At 38.6% G+C, this 24,647-nt stretch overlaps 1 protein-coding gene across 1 annotated transcript in view; it reads right to left on the bottom strand.

The window, feature by feature from the left end:
- Positions 1–22,476, bottom strand: part of LOC139951292 (adhesion G protein-coupled receptor L3-like) — an 83,108-nt gene extending 60,632 nt beyond the window's left edge. Inside the window, exon 1 of the mRNA XM_071950110.1 lies at positions 22,191–22,476. The gene's annotated coding sequence lies outside the window, so the exon portion shown is untranslated. The remainder of the gene's footprint in view (positions 1–22,190) is intronic.
- Between the last annotated feature and the right edge of the window lie 2,171 nt (positions 22,477–24,647).

Genomic DNA, 24,647 nt, shown 5'->3' with positions numbered 1-24,647 from the left:
AGATGGATCATGCACCCGGGGCATGACTGAAATTCTCTTTAAATTGGTATCGACTCGAATTAGCCTTCGACTTCATAATCATCAGCTAGCCTCACCGATCGCTCTCTCCTTAAAGGGACACGTTGCCTTTGTAACCGTTTGTTATAAAATGCATATGGTTGGAAAGATGTTTTAAAAGTAGAATTCAATGATCCACACATATTTGCCAACTACTTTGCGAACAAACACGGTCGGCCATTTATGGGAGTCAAAAATTTGACTCCCATAGGAGTCAAAAATTTGACTCCCATAAATGGCCGACCGTGTTTGTCGACGAGTTAAGAGGAAAACCACGCAATTTCGAGTGATACTTGTGTGGATCATTATATTCTACTTTTAAAATATCTTTCTAATAATATGCATTTAATAACGAACGGTTGCAAACGCTTTTCAAAGACCAACTCGACCGATCCAAGGCAACGTGTTCCTTTAAAGACACTGAACACTATTGGTAATTGCCAAAGACCAGTCTTCTCACTTGGTGGATCCCAACATATACATAAAATAACGAGCCTGCGAAAATTTAAGCTCAATTGGTTATTGAAATTGCAAGAAAAAACACATTGTTGTATAAATTAGTGTGCTTTCAGTAGGAATAAAAGTCTTCTGGTCAGAAGTATTTTAATATTTTAGTGAGAAATTACCTCTTTCTCAAAACTAACAGAGGAAGTCGTTCCTCACAATGTTTTATACTATCAACAGCTCTCCGTTGCTCGTTACCAAGTAAGTTTTTATGCAAATATATTTGTTGAGTAACTACCAAACGTGTTTAACAGTGCCTTTAAAAGAACATTACAGAATTGGTAAGAACAAAAATCGTGAAGATCACAGATTTACATAAAACTTACACGATCTAATAATGATGATAGTAGAAACATCCCTTGAAATATTTCTGTCTGAAATGTCATATTCGATAAGGAATGATTAATCTAACTTCGCATTTGGAATTATGCTCAGTGAGCGTTTTTTACTGTTTTGTTTTCGCAACGATGTCGTGCAAAATTAATGTGTAAATGTTGTTAACTATTTTCTCGTGACCACGATGGCCGATCGATCTCAAACTTCTACAGGTTTGTCGGTTTTTGTTTATGGTGGATTACATAAAGTGCTTACACTACCAGCAACTGTTTTGTTAGCAAAAACCAAACCTGTAATGTTCCTTTAATGTCCTTACCCCAATCATGGTTCTTCAATCTTTAAATTGCCACATGCTATTTATGTCTCAATTATGAAGGTTTTTTTTCTTCTGACATCTATTTCTTCGAAACTAATTTACGAGAACAGAAGTGGCCTCGCGGTTGGTTAAAATTATTATTACATTAAGGACGTTTTAGAAAACGTTTAACTTGATTTTACCCGACGGGAGGGAAGACATAGTTTCAGATATTATCATGAAGGGAACTTGCATTTACAATATTCTGTATTGTTCATAAAAGGACCTATTATGGAAATTAGTTTGTGTCGAGGCTGATTAAAATAAATTGAGGAGTCGGGGACAAGACTTGACAATGCTTTGCTTAACCAAATACATTGGATGAAACTTGTTTAATAAGACCCGTAACAACAGAAAGAAAAAAGAAAGAAAAAACACTTTTTTGTTTACATGTAAGAAAATTATGTAAAAGTAGATCATTGTTTCTCCCAAAGTTTTAATCTGAGGAACGCTTTGTCAGAAACTTCTCTCAGAATATTATGCATTATGGTTTTGTTGCTGTTAATGTTACGTATTTTCAGCGTGTTTGTAAAATGAGGGGTGGTATTAAGTGTGATTTAAAAAAAATGCCTCCGTGGAAAAATGCCTCCTCTTATGTGTCCCTTTCCAAGATAAGAATACTGTATTTTGTTTCCAAACCAGTTTCAGGGAATAGTAATTATGGCAAGAGAGACAAATTCCTTCCTTTTAAAATGATGTTTTTTACAACACACAAAAATCATGCTTGATTTGTCATGCTAATCTTATGTTTTGAAGATTTTGTATCCCTTTCCCAGTTAACGGTATTTTGTTTTCAACACAGTTTCAGAGAATAGCAATTATGGCGGGAGAAACAAATTCTTTTAGGGGGAAATTCAATTCATTCCTCAAAGAATCTACCTCCCGGTTCAGACCACCCTTTAAAATGTCACTGCAAATAGCTGATCAAGTTTCCACGAAAACATCGCGTTACAGTTCCATGTTTTGTCACAGATGTTGTAGGCCTATATAATGCTTTGCCAATTCGAGCGCGCTAACCTTACCGTAGAACGATCCCTTCGTCCCCGACCATTATTTGCTTATTCTCGGCAAATCGTCACTTTAAGCCTATAGTTGGCAAATGGAGCGTCAAATCAATTTGAACGGCGCTCCAGAAAGTTAACCATTCAAGAAAAGAAACCTGGAACTCGTGGGAAATATTTTTGTTTCTCTTAATAAAATGGGACAATAAATGGAGAATTAAATGCCTTGATTATAATGCGCAAGTCAAAACCAGAGGCCGAATTGAATTTGAATAACAATAATATAACCAACAAAAAACATGTTAAAATATAATTTAAAGGCACAAAAGCCACATGAAGCCTACTCCAAAATCCAAAAACTCTGCAGCTGTTGATTATGTGCAACATTTTGAGAAACATTTTAATTGAAAAGAATGTGGTACTATAGAGAAAGAGAGGGTTTCAAACAAATTTTATCTGAGAAACGTTTCTGCGTGAAATATTTCTGACATCGTGTAGTCAATTACGGATTATTTGTCCTGCGCAGTCAAAACCGCTTTATTAACGGCAGTATCTCAAAAACAATTCCACGTTTTGATTTCAAATTTTCGCAGGTTAATTATATTGTATATCTCCATATAGAATAAACAAAAATCAAACAGTTTAAAAAAACCAAAGGTGTACTTTGCATTTAAAGACACCAGACACCATTGGTAGTTGTCAAAGACCATGCTTCTCACTTGGTGTATCTCAACATATGAAGTTGCGAGATAATGAGAGAGAAAAACACCCTTGTCACACGAAGTTGTGTGCTTTCAGAAGCTTGATTTCGAGATCTCAAAATCTAATTCTGAGGTCTCGAAATCAAATTGGTGGAAATTACTTCTTTCTCGAAAACTACGTTACTTCAGAGGGAGCCGCTTCTCACATTTATACTATCAACCTCTCCCCACTACTCGTTACCAAGTAAGTTTTTATGCTAATAATTATCTTCAGGAAATACCAATAGTTTCCACTGCCTTTAAACATTATTGTTGACTCGCTAATTGTAATATTATTACCAACCTACACTGACTGCTGACCACTGTGTTTTCTTAAACCAGACTGTACACAGAGTATACCGGCTAGCCGCGGGCAATTTTAATTTAATTTTCGAGGCCAGTTTTATTGTCTGCATCCGTACGTAGTAACAGGCAGAAATTACAATCGTGATATATATACAGCAACCACTCCTACACAGTTTGATTTGGATGGTTTATATTTTGTAAGGACAAATTGATCGAGGTATGTGGCGACTTAAAGCCCGAGGAAAACTCATTTTAGCCACCCAGTAAATTAACTTATTCCTTTATTACAAATCTCTAGTGGTGTGTTGTATAATATTGCACAGTTCAGTGCTTTGAGAAGCTTTGGTTAAAGGCACTGGACACTTTTGGTAATTGTCAAAGACCAGGGCCCAATTTCATAGAGCTGCTTAAGCAAAAATTTTTGTCATTGCTTAGTAAAATCAGATTACCGGCCAAGACTCCACTCAATTGTTATGCTAAATAAACAACAGCTAAATACTAGTCATAAGCAATGTATATGGTATGACATTTTGGCCAGTAACATGTGTAAAATAAGCGAGCTATTTTCGTGCTTAAGCAATTTTTTTGCTTAAGCAGCTCTATGAAATTGGCCCCAGTATTCTGACTTGGTGTATCCCAACATATGCATAAATAAACAAACATGTGAAAATTTGGGCTCAATATTGGTCATCGAACTAGTCTCGGCAAGGAGACACCCTTGCTGCTTACTTTATGTGCTTCTAGATGCATATTAAAAGGCTTCAGCTGAAGTTTTACTATTAATTTGAGAGAGAAATTACCTCTTTCTCAAAAACTACGTTACTTCAGAGGGAGCCGTTTCTCACATTGTTGTATACTATCAAAAGCTCTTCATTACTCGTTACCAAGTAAGTTTTTATGCTAACAATTATTCTGAGATACCAATAGAGTCCAGTGCCTTTAAGGACTAGAGAGTTTAATTCAATAAGAATTCATTTGAATGCATTCTTTATGCACGGGGCGAGGGCTATGCGATGTTGTGTGGCTAACAAGGCAAATCTAAACTTCAGGCTCATCCATCAAATCATTACGCATTTCTGCTACTGTTCCTCCAGACTAATTTATTAAGAAGATTGATTTGCATGACACTGAGACAAGGTGCCAGACCTTCACGGTTCTCAGAATCAAATTCTGAGGCATAAAGACTGTTATCTTTTTAAAAACTTGTGTATGCTTCTAAAACCAACGAGTTTAATTGCCATTAACTTTAAGAGTGATTACAAAACGTATCCATTCCCTTGAAACATGCGTTAAAAGGTTGAAGTAGTCTGATCCCTTCAGTGCTGAAGCGGGACTCAATGTTCATTGAAGACAGGGAACATGGCAAAATGGTGGAAGAAACGTGACAACTTCAACATGCGTTACTATTTTTAAAAGTAGTCTTGTCCCTTCGGTGCTAAAGCGGGAATCATTGCTTAACAGTGCAGTCAGGGGACATGACAATATGATGGAAGGAACATTGACCGATGTAGGGTGGGGTCACTGTTGGACGTACACCTCATGAAATCCAAACAATATAATTGGATTTGGAGGGGTGGGCATATTTTTTCATTCATTTCTCCCAAATTGAAATAATATATAATATTGTAAAGAAACTCGCTCGATCTGTTGTAAGGACATTTCAGTGTAGGATCGATACATGCCGGATACATGCCGGATAGTTTGTTCCAATTGAGCTACTGTTACCAGAGTACAAATTAAACGCCATAGAATTTTTATAGAAACTGGACACCATTGGTTATTGTCAAAGACCAGTCTTCTGACTTGGTGTATCTCAACTTAAGCACAGAATAACAAAACTTTGAAAATTTGAACTCTTGGTCGTCGAAGTTGTGGGACTCTAATAGAAGACAAGACACCCTTGTTACACGAAGTGCTTTTGGGACCTCAAAATCTAATTCCGAGGTCTCGAAATCAAATTCAAACATTTTTGTGAAAAATAACTTCTTCCTCGTTACTTAAAAGGGAGCCGTTTCTCACAATGCTTATACTACCAGTAGCTTTCCTCTGATGCCTCAAATTATGTCTGCAAAATATTTATTGTAACGAATGCAATTTCATGAATACCACACATCGTTAGTTACAGCTATTAAAGTCAACCTGTTGTTTTACAGCGCTGAATGCACAATACTGAGACCTAAAATGTTGTTGTTTTGGGGTTTTTTTTCATTATGCGACAAAAAAAACATACAAATACAAAAAAAAAACAGAAAAGGCAAACAACAGGATAAAACACAAATGCCTAAAGGGCAGTAAACAAGAAAACCACGGACAGAAGACAGACGAGAATGGACAACAAAAAGACCAAGGACTAGACAGTATACCAACTAGACATCTACACACCAAATAAACAAATATAAACCGGGCAGAAAATCCTAATTAAAACATATTAACCCATTTTTTTGTTATGGTAATCGAGTGATCCATTTCTCGTTGCTATGGATTTTTCTGTTTTAAAATAAGAATAAATATACTCTTTAAACGCAATGATTGAAAGAAGAGGCACTTCTTTACACTTATTGTTAAAAATGAATTTCTTCGCCAAAAGACCTAAAATACTGATCACATCAAAGCCAGCTTTAATATCACCCTGCCCGACTTAGCTTGCAGCCTCCATCAACTAACCCCCCCCCCCTCTCTCCCTACCCGATTAATCCCTCGGTCGTCACGTGCACAAACACCACCCTCAGACTCAACCAGAATGTCTGTCACATTGTGACTGGATCCTATGATTAAATCCTTGGTGAGATCCATCATGCCTCCTCTACATCGATAGGTTATACTGCTATTGAACGATGGAAGTCCAAGGACAGTATAATCCATCGGGTACGAGGGGCCACGGGGGGCACCAAGCCCAGACAAGCACGTCAACATTGCCTCTCGCGTATTATGGCTGATTTTACATAGCCAGTAGTGTTTATATAAGATTCAACAAATACTGCATCACTTAAAGGCACTGGACACGTCTGGAAATGTTATTGTCAAGGACCAGTATTCTCATTTGGCGAATCCTAACATTTTTATGCATTAAATATCAAACTTGTGAAAAATTGGGCTCAATTGGTCATCGAGTTTACAAGAGAACAATGAAAGAAAAAACACCCTTGTAATTGCATTATTTTGTGTGCTTTCAGACGCACAATAAACTACTTCAGCTTAAGTATTTTATCATTTGAGAGAGAAACTACCTCTTTCTCAAGAGAGAGCCGTTTCTCGAAATATTTTTTACTATCAACAGCTATCTCCATTGCTCGTTATACCAAGTAAGTTTGTATATGTTAACAATTAATTTGAGTAATTTCCAATAGTGTCCAGTGCCTTTAACGTCTCTTGTCTGTCGTTATGTCATCCATTGTATTGAAAATCACTCAGGGTTGGCACAGAATAAACTAATTATGAATTTCACGCCATCATGAACGCTACATTTTAATGTGTTTCAAGAGCAGCCACTATGCACAACGAGATTTTAACATAGAGTCACCGCAAACCTTGTTTAGTTATGATAATGAACATTTATGTTTTAAAGGAATATTACAGAACTGGTTTTGCTAGCAAAAAAGTTGCTGGCAGTGTAAGCACTTTATGTAATCCACCATTTACATAAACTGACACACCTGTAGAAGTTCGAGATCGATCGGCCATTTGGGTCATGAGAGAATGGTGAAAAACCGATTACAAATTTTGCATTGCATCGTGGCCAAACAAAAATGAATAAAACGCTCTCTGAGCGATAACTCCAAACGCGAAACTAGAATATTTATTTCTCATCAAATATGACGTTTCAGACAGCAATATTTCAAGGGATATTTTCTACTATCATCATCATTAGACCGTGGAAGGTTGATGTGAATCTGCAATCTTCACGATTTTTGTTTCTTACCAATTCTGTAACCTTCCTTTAAAATAGATAGGGGAAGCAGATATGGCGTAAAACATGTTTTTTTTTTATATGTAGCGACCCTTTGCGAACTGACAGCTTCGGCAGTGGATATATAGGCCCTACATAAACACGGAGACGTTGGTGAGCATTCTAGGGAGAGGAAATTACATCTCATATTATGACTAGTCGTGTAAACCATAACTACCATAACTATGGATTAAAGACACTGCCGTCGATTTCACAAAACTCTTCCTAACTTAAGACTAATCTTAGGACTTAGGACGAGTCCCAACCCTGCACTGTAACATGCGTACCTTACGATTAAACTTAAGTTAAGACGAGTTACTCGTCCTAACTCGAGATAAGACGAGTCCTAACTCTTTGTGAAATCGACCCCTGGACACTATTGGAAATTGTCAAAGACCAGTCTTGATCTTCTCTCACTTGGTGTATCTCAACATACTCAGTTGGTCGTCGAAGTTGCGAGATAATAATGGAAGAAAAACACCTTCGTCATACGAAGTTGTGTGCTTTCAGATGCTTGATTTCGAGACCGCAATATCTAATTCTGAGGTCTCGAAATCGAATTAGTGGAAAATTACTTCTTTATCGAAAAATACGTTACTTCATAGGGAGCCGTTTCTCACAATGTGTTATACTATCAGCAGCTCTCCATTGCTTGTTACCAAGTAAGTTTTTATGCTAACAATTATTTTTAGTAATTACCAATAGTGTCCACTGCCTTTAAAGGCCATGTCATGTCACACAGTGCAAATCCTTCAGGCAATTTAGAAGCAACCGACTACACTGTATGCACAAGAGAAACACTATAGGGCAGCACAACATTCTTCTAGTAGTACATTGCAAGAAAAACAAATTATAGTAATATTAATACATAAAGTCATAATAATAATGGATAAGCCATGTCATGACACGCACTGCAGGGCAATTTCCTCGAGGCAATTTGGAGGCAACCAACTACACTTGCACAATAGAAACACTCTACCTTTATCATACCTTTATCATCTTGATTTTACTCCATTCCAAATCATTGTAACCAAACTGAGGCTGGACGAAATATTAGTCTGGTGCCATGTTTGTACATTGAATGGTAGCATACTGTTATTGGAAACAAGGAACATTTCCAAGATGGTGACAGCGTGATAACGGTCTATAGGGCACCACAATATACTTATATAGGATTAACTCACTATCTACATTGCAAGAGAAAGGAAATTTCATGTCATAATATCATTATGACATGAAGTCACATGGATAAGTCATATCATGACATGCACTGCAGGGCAAATCATTAAGGCAACTTGGAAGAACCACCGGCACTGCATGCACAAGAGAAATACTATAGGGCAGTGTAATATACTTCTATAGCAGTAACTCACTATCTACATTGCAAGACAAAAAAATAACAGTAATATTATGACATGAAGTCACATGGATAAATCATGTCGTGACATGCACTGCAGGGCAAATCATTAAGGCAACTTGGAAGAACCACCTGCACTGCATGCACAAGCGAAATACTATAGAGCAGCACAATATACTTCTATAGCAGTAACTCACTATCTAAATTGCAAGACAAAAAAATAACAGTAATATTATGACATGAAGTCACATGGATAAATCATGTCGTGACATGCACTGCAGGGCAAATCATTAAGGCAACTTGGAAGAACCACCTGCACTGCATGCACAAGAGAAATACTATAGAGCAGCACAATATACTTCTATAGCAGTAACTCACTATCTAAATTGCAAGACAAAAAAAATAACAGTAATATTATGACATGAAGTCACATGGATAAATCATGTCGTGACATGCACTGCAGGGCAAATCATTAAGGCAACTTGGAAGAACCACCTGCACTGCATGCACAAGAGAAATATTATAGGGCAGTATAATATACTTCTATAGCACTCACTTTCTACATTGCAAGACACAAAAATAACAGTACTATTATGACATGAAGTCACATGGATGTCATGACATGCACTACTATAGAGCAGCACAATATACTTCTATATATAGCAGTAACTCACTATCTAAATTGCAAGACAAAAAAATAACAGTAAAAATTATTATTACATAAAGTCACATGGATGTCATGACATGCACTGCAGGGCAAATCATTCAGGCAATTTGAAAGCAAACCAACTGCACTGCGTACTTAAAAGAACACTGAAGCTACACAGGAGACTGTAACTCACTATTCCAAGGGAAAATAATGAGGAGAAATGTGAACGAACTTTCTTAATGGTGATTGCCTGGACTGGCTGCCTGTAAATTGCCTCTGGTGACGACACGGCCTTAGAACATTTTCTCTAACATTAATATGACTTATTGCACAAGTCATAATTCTGACTTGGAAAGGCAAGTCTTAACTATGATTTGTATGCTGTTTTCCAAAGTGTCCCGTTTAATCCTCCTTAAAAAAAAAAAAAAAAAAAAAAAAAAGAGTTAACCACGGCTTCGGCTTTGGTTGGCTCAGGCTAGCTTGGTTCCGCGGTTGTGTTAACAATTGCGGGACGGAGCCTGAAGCTGAACCCAAAGCCGAAGCCGTGGTTTCGAAGAGGCCTATGAGACGAGCAGATCGTATACTGTTTGAAACGTCGATACCAGAGCCACCCCCCCCCCAATTTTTTGTTTTTGTTTTAATAATACATGGTTCTACACGCAAGTTTACTATTTAAAGTTTTTATTGTTCACATCATGCAAGCTTACTTTAAAGGGACACACCGGCCGAATTGGGCTATTTGGGCTACAAAATATAGACTAAGATATGACTTCAACGGTCTTCCAGGAATGAAGAAGAACAGTCCTTAAAAAAATCATCAAATTTAGCCGTTTTTGAGCATTTTTAGACAAAAACGCTGGTCGCGTGATTGTTCTAACCAAAAAGTGGTACAAACAATCACGTGACCTTCCGGGCTAGTTTTACTTTCAGCCGTCTAAAAGTAACTTACTTAACCAAATTTAAATCTTTTTTTTTTACAAAATTATTGACGAATAATTGACGAAAAAGATCACGTATTCAAATAATCGCCACAAAATGTAAATACTGGTGAAAAATCTAACGTAAGATTCGTATTCAAAGAGTCCGTGTAACGGAAGCTCGTTATATGGCCGCTTTTTTATATCATTTTTTCGCTAAATACGTGACATTTTGATGAATTTTTATTACAGCAACCATCTATAAAAACATTATTTATGATTCTACAGCCCTAAATTGCGTAAACGGTGAGTCTTCAAAGTATATATAGCTGTATCAGAAGTCATTTAGATTCCAACACGGTGCAAATTGTATTAGTTTATCTCCATGGCACTACAATTTAGCTGCCGCCTCGACTGTGACCTTGACGAGCTGTCGTGCTATAACGACATATCAGTTTCCAAGAATTTAAGGAATATATTTGTCGCATCCTTGTATACAAAACTCTTTGGCTGCATCTTAATTGAATAATATATTAGGTGCTGATGAGCCAAGACAGTATTGGATGGTCATGTATAATAGTTATTCAATGAATGTATTAATAAATAGTACACAAAAAACTTCCCTTGTTCTACTGTTCGCAGTTTGCAGATGGTTCTACCATAAGCATTTTAATTTTTTTTGCAAATACCATGCTAATTATACACGAGTGTTTTCGGTAAAAATGTGTCTGTGTACAACCAAACCAAACAGTATGCATTTTTACATGTATTTGCTTTGGCACGGATCTGCCATGCGTGTAGAGCCTCGACTACATGCTACATTTGAACTGTATAAACTCTATATTATATCTGATTCTAGATTATAAGTGGTGATTAAAATGGTTAAATATATACAAGGGGTTTTCATTATTGACCTCTTTCAAACCAGAAAAAAGTCACTCTCTTAAAAGTGATCCAGACAAAACAACAAACAAATGCACATACTTAATCCAAAGACGAGGTTTAGAACAAACATTTACACGCAATTTAGACCACTTAAAAATCTCACTTATTAACATAGCGTGTCCGTTGGTAAAAATTATTTCAGCTGAGCCAATGTTGTTCCTACGTCATGAGTAGGTTATTGAAGTGTTGCATCGATCGACTGGTTGCTCTAGCGAAGAGCCCTATAATGACGGAGCATCCCGTCACATTGCGAACAGAGAGCATGCCCTTGTGACACCATTTTAGCGGGAACCACGTCAGCAAACCTGTTGTTAATCAATTATAGAACCAGTTTTCCCAAATTCATACAAATTGCCGAACAATTTCCAACAGAAAACACGGGTATATCATTCGTCGTCCACACTACATGGAACACACTAGACTTGACTCAAGTCCCCATATCAGAAAACTATTGCTTTGTGCTGCTCTGCATACACCAACCTGTTCCGCATAATAGCTACGGGATCTTCCGCCAGAGAATGGGACTTGAATCAAGTCTAGGAACACACCAACCTTTCGAGCCTGATACCTCGTTTATCACACACAAAGGTGGATTGAGATCCGGCATTTTAGAAGATCAAGTGTGTATAGCGTTATCGTTCTTGATCCAGCTCAGATCCCACTTTTGATCACAGCAGTCATAGTAAAACTCAAGCAAAAACCCTGCCATTCTATCAAAACTGAGAATGACCATAATTATTGATTCACCAATAATTGCATAGTTTAAAGCGCGGGAGACGCGGAGGCGGATTTCAAGAAACCCAGGATCCGGCTTTTTACGGTTTTGATCAAGGAAGCACCATCTCTCATTATCTGCCTCTAGCTGCCGGGCAACCTCGGTAGTCTAGTTGGTAAGACACTGCTCTAGAAATGCAAGGGTCGTGGGTTCGAATCCCACCCGAGTAACATGCCTGTGATATTTTTTCACAGGACTCGGGTAAGTACTGAGTAACACACATCGGTGTATGGGTAAAAACCAAAATTAATATTCTCATTATCTGGTTGTTTAAAACCATCTTGCTGCATCATCAAATGTTCTGTAGTTTTGAACCCATCTGCTTCATATAGTTGCATGTGAACATGTATTTGTTTTGTTTTAAAGACAATGGACACAATTGGTAATTGTCAAAGACCAGTCTTCTCACTTGGTGTTTCTCACAATGTTTTATACTGTCAACTTCTCCCTATTACTCGTACCAAGTAAGGTTTTATAATTATTTTGAGTAATTATACCAATAGTGGCCACTGCCTTTCAGCGTTTTGTCCTTTGTTCAACCTCGAGTTATTTGCAAATTACCCATCCAGTGTTCCTGGTGGTTTCCAACTTGATATAATACTAATCACGAGTTTAGTACGACCAGCAATAATTTCAAAACCATAAATTTTTTATGATGATTGCTTTGAGAACGCATGCAGTATTAAAAACAAATAAAACATACGAACAGATCAATATGGTATATGACCTGAATTATGAATTATATGCCTTTTCTTTCCATAAAATGGCCGGACGACCAATTGAGCTCAAATGTTCACAGGTCCGTTATTTTATGCAAATGTTGAGATAAGAAGACTGGTCTTTGACAAAATTACCAATAGTGTCCAATATCTTTAATTAAATGTATGGACCTCAAAATCTAATTCTTAGGTCTCGAACTCAAATTCAAATATTAGTGGAACATTTTTTCTCGAAAACTACATTACTTCAGAGGGAGCCGTTTCTCTCAATGTTTTATACCATCAACCTCTCCCCATTACTCGTTACCGAAGTAAGGTTTTATGCTAATAATTATTTTGAGTAATTATCAATAGTGTACACTGCCTCTAAGAGCGGTTACCAAACATATGCCTTCCCCTTCAACAAAGATGCTTTATCCTCATTAGAACATAAAAACTGTCATCTTTTCTTTTTATAACCACACTACTTCCAGGTGAAATGTTTCTCAAAATGCTTTATACGATCAAACGCTGTAGGTCATAACCATTGCCATAAGATTGAGTGCCAAACGTACTCCTTCCCTTTAAAAGCTTAAAATATATCAACCTCGTACGCAAGGTTCCACTTCAAAACTGAAGTGTGTGTTATATATTGATGGGAAGCACGTTTAATCCTGCATAATTTCACCTGTCTCAATACGACATGTACAATAGACAAAACACTAAGAGCCACCTGCTTCAAATTGGCTCTTGATGAAAAGACAACATAACGGAGAAACACCAGCTTGATTCAATGAAGCCAGTCTATTATGGCTCATACAAACATTGTTACTGCTAAGTTTTGGCGATGTTGCATAATTTTAAGAGAATTAAACATGTTGGCGTGATGAATGCAAACAAAGGTTTCAAAGAGGTATCGTGTAAATATTGTGCGGATTGTTGGTACAGAGTTTGCTACATTATTATAATGCGTTGCGTTGTTGTCCTTGAAATGATGTTAATAAGTCAAAATAAATCATAAAGTCAAAGGATTCAGCGCTTTTTTTCACAAACTACACAGGAGAATAATAACAGATCAATTGCAACCACTACATCTACCTTTATTTTCACACTGGAAATGCGTCCGCTTTTATAGGACTATAAAGCCATTGGTGCAATTTGTAGGCAGTGGATTTCATTTTGGAGCTCCTGGTATTAATGGAGTTAATTTATCAAGAGTGTGGTCTTCAAAACAACTTTTGTTTTTCAAAAAAGAACAAATTATTATCTAAGTCAAACTTAAATTAACTTATTAAAAGATTGCGCATCTCGCTAGCAACTATATTTACGGGGTCTTTTAAGACCACATGATAGTGCACTCTGTAACAACTTCCCTCCGGGGTCAGACACGGATTCCTGTTCCCAGGGACCTGATCTATTTCCGGGCCAGTCTGACCTGTATTTCCGGGTCAAGCTGACCTGGAAAATGTTTTTTTTTTAACGAATGTAATGTTAACTTAGATTTTGCGTTATTTCGACTCTTTTCTTTGTAATTTTGTCACAGATTTCGGGTCACTTGGCCCAGATAAAGGTCAGGCACCAGGGGACCTGAGTCCAGGTCAATTCGTGGCCCGGATACTTTTAGAGTGTGAACTCAAACACGACAAAATATCAAAATAATCTGAAAGTCGTGCATTCATTTATTTGTTTGATCATTTATTTATTTATTTTTCCTGGGAGACCTCTTAGCGATCACTAGGGGTTTTTTTGTTCGAGTTGCCCAGCAACTATACAATACCTTAGTGGCACCTCGCTTAGGTAAATGCATTCCATGCTGATATCCATACAGAACATTAATCTATTGTTTAATCACCGTCTGTCTCCACTATAATAAAGCCACAAGATCCCATCAATACAATACTATAGAGAGCATTGTTGCACAACGGTCCTAAAACAGAGCCTTGCGGGATAATTAATTACGCCTGTCGTTTGCACACTCGCACTAATTTAGATGAATCGATCGACGCCTACATACAATGATTGCATGTTCCATTTCTGCACTACTAATTATTTGAGTGAAACATTATTCGACACACACACGCGATGACAGTATATTGAAAACGGCACCACAATACCATAACACCATTTCCAATGTATTATCATTTTACAGTGGACACTATTGGTAATTACTCAAAATAATTATTAGCATAAAACCTTACCTGGTAATGAGTAATGGGGAGAGGTTGATGGTATAAAACATTGTGAGACACAGCTCCCTCTGTGAAGTGCCACAGTTTTCAAGAAAGAAGTAATTTTCCACGAATTTGATTTCGAGACCTCAAGTTTAGAATTTGAGGTCCCGAAATCAAGCATCTGAAAGCACACAACTTCGTTTGACAAGGGTGTTTTTTCTTTCATAGTTATCTCGCAACTCCGACGACCAATCGAGCTTTTATGCATATGTTGAGATACAGCAACCGTGCAGGCTAGTCTTTGACAATTACCAATAGTGTCCATTGTCTTTAAAGATACATAAAAGTAAAGTAAGGTTAAAAATGCACTTTGAGAATGCATACCTCCATTGAGATAATCATCTGCCGCCATTAGAGGAAGGCCCCTAGTCGATGACGTGACTATTTTCGCGCGCTAGTTGCACATGATTGACAGCTGTGAGCACTGCCCGTTGACCTCCATGTGAGGGCTCACTGTTTCTATGACGTCATGTGCATGATATAGTCAATTATTATTGTTTTCATATCGCGGTCAGATCTTAATATATCTTTCCATTTCAAATAATGCAACTAAACGTGCGGCTGGCTGGTTCGGTAGAATAGGCTGGTCCTAGAACCCAAGTCATTTGACGTTGCACCAATAGAACGCAGCGAAAATGTTGGAAGCGCCATCTTGAAAATTTGCCGAAATGCATCGTGGGAAACTGAATCTTATAAATAAACCAAGCTGCCAAAATATAAACGTGTAAAACGGGTAAATGTTAGTATGTGTTTTTACAGTAGGGTACGCATGCTTCAACACCAACAAGTCATGATGGTTGCCGATGTCATATGCAATTGTGTCCGCCATGCAGTATTGTCCGCACCAGACACTTTTGCATATGCAATCGTGTCCGGGGCTATGCAAAAACCGTCCGGTGGACATGTACATGACTGTACATGTATATGTGCGCGCGTAAGCGCGGCGTGCATACACTGAACCTACGTATATGCAGCATGAATATTCACGTATTTGATTGTAGCGATTACCCAACGGCCGAACATTTCCCATGTCATTCATGACATGCACTTAGCTTGTAAAAAAATGGCGAACGTGTTCCGTCAACCAAGGGCGTTGAATTTACTGCAAGGACGGTTTTGCAAGGGGGTGGGGGCGGACACAACTGCATATATGCACATTTGTCCAGGCGGACACAATTACATTATGCAGCAGCGTCCGGGCGGACACGATTGCATATGCAAAACCGTCCGGCGGACATTATTGCATTTGCAATAATGTCCTCCGGACAGTATTGCATAGAGGACATAATTGCATGCAACACCAGTGTTGTCTGTGGACTTGGATTTCACCCAGACTCCTTTTTGTGTGACGACCATGAGCAGTGTGATGACATAGGCCCTTTTCGAAACCACGGCTTCAGCATTAGATTCGGCTTCAGGCTCCGTTCTCTTGTCTGAAGCCCTGAGCGCGTAAGCAAAGCACGTGCAGACGTCAAAACAACCGCGGGGCTTAGCTAGCATGAGCCGAATCCAAACCCGAAGCCGTTGTTTCGAAAAGGGCAAAAGTTCACATGGCCTTTTTACAGAGCACTCCCTTCAAATGCACTATTTTTAATAGACTTTGATTTGGTTTCCTCAAAGATTAGCACTGCTCCATCCCCTCTTAAATGTCATTGATTAATCTGTAATAAATCACTAAAAACCCATTTATTTTGTGCAAAGGGTTTGCTGTGCACTTAGCTACAGGGAGAAAGTTACGACCGAAGACAACATACATCAATCAAAATGAAAGTGAAAAAAGAAATAGCAGCAAAAGATCTTACAGTCAGATAATAATGTCATGTTTGAGTTCAGGGCCTATGTTTAAATAAACGGCAAAGTGGCCATGTTATTAATTTGGCCGTCGATCAAGGCTGTTATAGTACAGGGTGCGTTCGTTTAGCTTCCCTGGGTCGATCCTGGTGTGTGACGTTTTTTCTTTCCAGGACGAACGTGTGCAGATAATTACCCACGTTCGTCCTGGGAAAAAAAACTGGCACACACCGGGGTAGACCCAGGGAAGCTAAACGAACGCACCCACAGTAAACTCAAAATTTGGACCTAAGATGGGCACCTCGTAGCCTTGTGAACCTACAGCAAACCGCCGAATAATGGCTTGAAATCAATTTTGTGGTATGTTTGACAATAACTCCTGAACTATAGGCAGGGCCAGAGAGACCTGACTCTTCTGGCATATCCCTGCAACCAAAAATAAACCTTTTTATGGCTACTTTGCGCCTTCGCTTCACACCGAAAAATTACCATGCTCATATAGGGTGCGTTCGTTTAGCGTCCCTGGGTCGACCCCGGTATGTGGCGGGTTTTTTTTCTAGGGCGAACGTGGGTAATTATCTGCACACGTTCGTCCTGGAAAAAGAAAACGCCACACACCGGGGTCGACACAGGGAAGCTAAACGAACGCACCCATAGTGACGGCGTGTATAGGGTGTAGACTTGATTCAAGTCCCGTTATCGTGCGGGAGGTCCGTGAGCATGCCCGCCGCCGTCAAAATGTAGCTATTGTGGTTCCGAGAATGAACATTAAAAAAAATCTCTGAGATTGGCACGGGATTGGGACTTGAGTCAAGTCTATGTAGGGTGGGGCTACTGAGATGGGGGCATGTGACTGTCGTTGAGGTAACCACACCCTAAACCTGGTAATTATTCTCTTCTCGCCTAATATTTGTTTCCAGTTTCACTTTACTTAGCTTATAGTTCAGGTGACAAAACACAGGACCCTGGGAAAGAATTGTGTTTGGTTTGAGCATAGAGAAAGCACCTTTTCTCTATGGTTTGAGGCACAGTAGCACCCCACCATCTGTCTTCATATCCAGTTGTGAATCTTACTTTCATTTCGCCAGTGGTTAACAATTCTGTTTACAGAGTTAGAGGCAGGTTGGAACTTTGGGATAAAGTCTCTGGTTGTCAGACACTAAAAAAAATCAAAAGAGATTGTTGTAGCATAATGAGTGTGGGTTCGAATCCCGGTTGTGACACTTGTGTCCCTGAGCAAGATAATTAACTATAATTGCTTCTCTCCACCCAGGGGTAAATGGGTACCTGCGAGGGCAGAGATGGTTCTTGTGATTGATTTAGCCGAGTAGCACATACTAATGCTGCACAGGGCTGCATACTCCCCACCAGGGAGCTGAGATGGTTTAAGGAGTGAATTAAGGCACAGTGACCAGAGGGTATAATGTGAAGCGCTTTGGGACGCCCTCAAAGTTGGAAAGCGCTTTATTAAAACGGGTTATGATTACCCGCAAGTTGACTATAGTTAATTCTTTCACATCAAGATTTGATCTAATGATGGTGCAGGTTTCCTGAATATTACACCCCCTTCACTCAATGCATTTTTGGCAAAAAAAAACACTCGTTGTTGGTGTGTTGCTTGCTGTCCACCTCGTCCCCCCCCCCTTTTTTTTTCTTACGGGCCCCTTCACTGCCCACACTGTTCTGATAACCCTTATCTTGCTCATCTTATAATGACTAAAGACATTCATCATGCTGCCTCCGTCTTGGTCATTTTCCTCGTATCGAGTAACAATAATGGATGCTAATAATCATCTTGCATTTAGGAACCAGACTATGTTGTTCTTCAAGCCTCGGTTTGATTACATTGGTATCAATGGTAGACATCCATTATGCTGTACCGTGATAAAGGTCTATAGTGTCAACCAAATCGTCTTTGCATGGAGCAAGGAGCAATCTTTGATTCAAGTTATTCCCATCTATAGCAGACATCATCCGTGAAGCACGAGTGTTTATTGTATTTCAAGGTAGACCGTTGAAACAAAATAGCATCAAATCCCGAGGTCGCGGTACTTTGGGTGTAGTAAAAGTACAGTTATAAACGATGTATCCTCAGACGACTAAAGCAAAAAGTACGCGACGTCATTACGCTATATATAGAAACTAAAAGCTTGTTTTCGCGCTTTACTTTATTATAATGTTCCGAAATGGAAGATTGCTTATATTATGTACAAAAATAGTAAACATTTTAATGTCCCTTTTAGAAAGGAATTAAAATTTCTTTTTGGACACCAGACGCTTGAAGCTAGTAAACGGGACAGTACAAACATAGACAATACTTTCGTGGACACCAATTCGAGTCCGGTCGTCATACGCTTGAAGCTAAAAGGTTGTTGTTCTCGCAGACTGTATAATAATGTTCTTAAATGGGAGATTGCCTCTATGTACAAAAAGCTAAAAGGGACAGCAAAAGTCATAAACAATACTTTCTTGGACACAAAATTAATATAGTCCGGTCGTCACTTAGTCATCACGCTAGAAGCAAAATGGCTTGTTCGTGCTTCTGTGTTTATAGTGTCCAAAATGAGAGCTTGCTTCTAACACAAATTGTAAACATTCTTTGCTAAAAGGCAAGAAATACATAAACAAATCCAATACTTTCTTGGACATTCGAGTCCGGTCGTCATGACTGGCGTCAAATTACGCCAAAGGCTAAAAGCCTGTGTTTGTGCGTTATGCTATAAAGTTCCACAAATAAATGAAAAATTGCTTCCATTACAAAAAACGGTAAACATTGTTGCTAAAAAAGACATTAAACGTGTAAACAAAATGCAATACTTTTTACGACACCAATATTTGAGTCCGGTCGTCACGAGCTGTGATAACGCTAGAAGCTAAAAGCTTGTTTTCGCACTTTTCTGGCGTACATTGTTCCAAAATGGTTAAATGCTTGTATTAAACAAAAACAGTAAACACGCTTTCTAAACAAAAGATAAACAACATAATATTAAACAAATCCAATACTTTCTTGGACACTCGAATCCGGTCATCACAAATCGTCATTGCTAGAAGCTAAAAGCTTGTTTTCGAGCCTTTTGTATTTTAATGTTCCTATTGGCAGATTGCTTATGTAATTACAAAAAAAAAAAAACAGTAAGCATTCTTTCTAAATGAAAGAGTTAAAACATAAACAACTCCAAAACTTTCTTATGGATATTCGACTCCGGTCTTTACAAATCGTCATTGCTAGAAGCTAAAAGCTTGTTTTCGAGTCTTTTATTATTATAATGTTCCTAAAGGCAGATTGCTTATAATTACAAAACAGTAAAAATTATTTCTACACGTATAAGAGTAAAAAATATATATACAAATCAAGGTCTTTCGTGGACATTCGAATTCCGTCATCACAAGCCGTCACTACGCTTGAGCTAAAAGTTTGTTTTCGCTTTTCTGTGTTACAATGATCAATGTTATGGTTGATTCCATTACAATTAACAGTAAACATAACTTGCTAGAAGGGACAGTTAAAAATATAAACAAATCCAATGCTTTCCTGGACCGAGTCCGGTCGTGCAGTGCCCACCAAAAACAAATCCAATGCTTTCCTGGACCGAGTCCGGTCGTGCAATGCCCACCAAAAACACCCACCCTTTTTATTGTATTAGTGCCGGGACACTTTTGTGGATTTGTGTGCTCTATAAGTTGTATTATTATACTATTATATTCATGGTTCATTTATTAAAACACTGCAATACAGCGGCTAAAAGACGAAATGTACAGTTTACAAAATAGTCATTAAAAACGTTACTAGCTAAAAAAATATACAACAAATTAAAAAAATATCAAAATGTACGAACACACAGGCAACAAATTTGTGACAGAAAAACATTAAAAAACACGTTGCCCCAGATCGGTCGAGTTGATCACCGAAAAGCGCCCGAAATTTGTGACAGAAAAACATTAAAAAACACGTTGCCCCAGATCGGTCGAGTTGATCACCGAAAAGCGCCCGAAATTTGTGACAGAAAACATTAAAAAACACGTTGCCCCAGATCGGTCGAGTTGATCACCGAAAAACGCCCGAAACCGTCCGCTATTTTAGTATAATTTGTTTTATTATCACTGACTGATCATAACTATGACAGTCTACAGCGCATTTAAACTTGTAAAAATTTCAGTTTATGGAATTGCAATTTTCAGTTTTATGTTTGTTTTCTGTGTTGTGCAGCTGCAATTGTTGTGTGTTTGCATTGCCCACGTTTAAAGGCAGTGGACACTATTGGTAATTGTCAAAGACTAGCCTTCACAGTTGGTGTATCTCAACATATGCATAAAATAACAAACATGTGAAAATTTGAGCTCAATCGGTCATCGAAGTTGCGAGATAATAATAAAAGAAAAATAACCCTTGTCGCACGAAGTTGTGTGCGTTTAGATGGTTGATTTCGAGACCTCAAGTTCTAAACTTGAGGTCTCGAAATCAAGTTCGTGGAAAATTACTTCTTTCTCGAAAACTTCAGAGGGGGCCGTTTCTCACAATGTTTTATACCATCAACCTCTCTCCCTTACTCGTCACCAAGAAAGGTTTTATGCCAATAAGTATTTGGAGTAATTACCAATAGTGTCCACTGCCTTTAAACGTTTAAGCTAACAAGCAAGTGTCATTTTTTAAAAAAATTTTCTTAGATAATATTCCGCACATAATATACGCTGCGAATCAGAGCAAATGCACATTGCAAAAACTGGGGTATTAAAAAAGACACCATGGGTGTTTCACACGATGCAAGGAAAATAATCAAATTTTGGTTCTCTCTTTTATGTAAAAAAGAAAACGCCCATATTGTCAAAATTAACACCCCAGTTTTCGCTGTGTAGCTACTCTTTTTGATACAATTTGAAACTGTGCTTCAAAAGGAAACAAATTTGCTATTTCCATTTCAACACCGGCTGATATTGTTATGTGCGCCTGATATCATTTTTGGTCAATAGTGAATGAATAAAGCGTATTGTTTTAAGGGCAATATCTCGGGAGTGGTTTCTGGAATGCAATTCGGTTAAGTCGACCTCTAAAAGCCTGATATTGATGCCCGAAGATTTCAGTATCCTTATTAAAAAAATGACAATTTGTCTATAGGGCCTACTTCAGTGGCGTCTCTACGCGAAAGAAAAAACCCAAGCCGGAATCGAAACCACATTAACAAATTTAAAACACTGCAGTTAACATAATATGGAGAAACAAACTGCCTGCCGAAAGCAGAAATTTCTGGGCTTCAAATGAGATTTTCCCCATCGTGTTAGCAAGGATTTTTGTGTTGATGTGTGCTGCGTGCGTAGCCCACTCACTTTGCTGAGCATTTTTGCTTACACATCTAGAGCAGAAATGTTGTGCTTAGTCTAGGCTATAATTTATCGTTTACAGAATTAGAAAAGTCCTATGATAAATATCCCTGGAAGTGCATATTGACCGTAAGCAGAAAATGCCCATAAAATGATGTGGCATGCCTCTTCTCCGCATCAATATAGCAACACAATACAACCTGCATGCATCCCATTATCACACAGAGAAGTCATAATCATAGGCGACAAAAATAACAGGTACTTACCGCCGAAAACGATCCTTTCGAGATTCCCACACAAGAAATTCCCACCGACTGACTTATGGTCGGGATGGCAACCAGTGCTAAAAGCGCGGGAATAATATCCCAGTTTCCATCAAACGTGCGGACATGTAACCACCTTCTCTTTTGTGTATTATTTTATATCGCTATGGCTAGATTACATTTTTGTTTTGTATTGCATACACTGCTAGTAGTGCAGATGTGTCGTGATGACGGTAAAAAAACGTTGAGTGCTGTAAATGTCTGTACACACAGGGAGGTTATGGGCAAAAACGAGCCACTCTGGTCACCGACTCATCAGTTGGAAACATCGTAGTGTCATGCGGGAATTACATGGGCGGTTATCAGACCACGCACTGCGCATTACATACTAATCCCATGCAACCGCAGTGAGCCGCAAACGGACAGCAGAAGAAGGGGGATAAATTATAAATACATTTAAATCAAAAACGAAGCTGTTGAGAACATCAACATGTCGAGAGAAAATAAGCAGACAAATTTGAGGAGTATTCCTGACGCAATCATTACCCCAAATCGTTTCTGAATCACTGATTATGTATTTACAGTTGAAGAAACTGTACACACACCGTTGTCATGGTAGCCGTATTGGGCCGCTCCAGAGAGGGTGGATGGGTGATGCGCTACAGTGGTGCTCAGTGTTCTGTGGATGGTTGCCATGGTTACTACAGTGATTAGTAGAGGCTATGCCAATCCAGTCGTTGATGATGATTATCCGCAGGCTGAGTGGTTGTGAAGCTGTGTGGTCTGGCATGGCCTGAGTGGGGAGGAGAAATAATACACTGCGATTGGAATCTGAAGGGTTAATTTCAAATCGTAAAAATGCTTAATTTGTTTTATTCTGCTTCTTGTTACGCCCTAGGCCCAATTTCATAGAGCTGCTAAGCACACAAATTTGCTTAGCGTGACATTTCTACCTTGATAAAAATAGGATTACCAACCAAATTTCCGTTTGATTCATGTTGCTTTCTTACTGGTATTCAGCTGTTGTTTGCTTGTCCTGAACATCACGTGGAAATTTGTTTGGCATTCCTGTTTTTATCGAGGGAGGAATTTTATGCTAAGCAAATGGTGTGTTTAGCAGCTCTATGAAATTGGGCCCAGCTCTGCATGCAAGCAATGAATGTTCTTAGTGTGTGCATTCTAACAATGAAGCCCTCTTTTTATGTTGGTTTTGTTTTTGAATTTAAAGCGGGCAGTGGACACTATTGGTACTCAAACTAATTTGTAGCATAAAAACTTACTTGGTAACAAGCAATGGAGACCTGTTGATAATTATAAAACCTCTGAAGTAACGTCGTTTTCGAGAAAGAATTTATTTCTCACTAATTTGAATTTTATTTCGAAATCTCAGAATTTTGATTTCGATGTCTCGAATTCAAGCATCTGAAAGCACACAACTTCGTGTGACAAGGGTATTTTGTCTTTCATTATTATCTCGCAACTACGACAACCGTCAATTGAGCTCAAATTTGCTCAGGTTTGTTATTTTGTGAAAAAGACTGGTGTATTACAATAACCGAAGGTGTCCTGTGTCTTTAAAGTCATGTTGACAAACATTAGACAATCCCGATTCTCGTTGGGACCCTCTCCGGCTTCCCATTCAATGCTGGCTGTCATTGCGAGGTATCCGCTCCATCAGCTGGGGATGGGCAACAACTTTAAGCGGGGGTGGGTGGGGAGGGGGTGGGGTCGGAGGATGTTTTTAGTGTTACATGGTCCAAGCGTTTGTGTACAAACTAATGTGTCATTATTGTGGATACCCATAAAATAGGGGAGGGTGTGGCAGGAGATTTTTATCCCGGAGATTCGGTGTCTCCCCCCCCCCATGCCATTAATTGCAAATTGTGTACAAACTTCTTCTGATAGCGCCCTCTTTTGAACCATCCTTCTTGACCAATGTTAATTTTTCCGTTTGGGGGACAGAATTTCCGGCTGTCAGAATTCCCTGGGACAATATAATTACCGTAACAACTTGCCTGGTATTACAACTATCACCCGAGAGGTGTAACATAGGAACGACACCGTTTGAATAATCATAACTAAATTTATTTAAAATGGCCGCTAGCTCCAGGGATAACCTCAGAGTGCATCACCCCCATAGCATGCAAAACAAAAAAAAAAAACAAAAAAAAAAAACAGCAAATTCAAACCATGGGCTGATTTCACAAAGCAATCAAATTTAACGCAAGACAAATTTTCAGTTTAACCTTTGTAACATCACACATTTCTTAGCAACTACGATTGATTTGTGAAGATCTCAGCTCTTTGTGAAATTGGCCCGTGGGAACCCGTGCACGCCCCGAAGGCTTCGGGCTCGCATACACCCCCCACCCCCCCCCCCCCCCCCCGTCACATTTTTATAAAATTAATCACAAGTTAGGCTACATAACTCATTTTGAATGATAAAGTTTCAGCAATGTT

The sequence above is a fragment of the Asterias amurensis genome, chromosome 19 (genome assembly GCF_032118995.1).
Source record: "Asterias amurensis chromosome 19, ASM3211899v1".
Taxonomy (NCBI): domain Eukaryota; kingdom Metazoa; phylum Echinodermata; class Asteroidea; order Forcipulatida; family Asteriidae; genus Asterias; species Asterias amurensis.
Note: the sequence above shows the minus strand (reverse complement) of the source record. Positions and strands in the feature narration are given on the sequence as shown.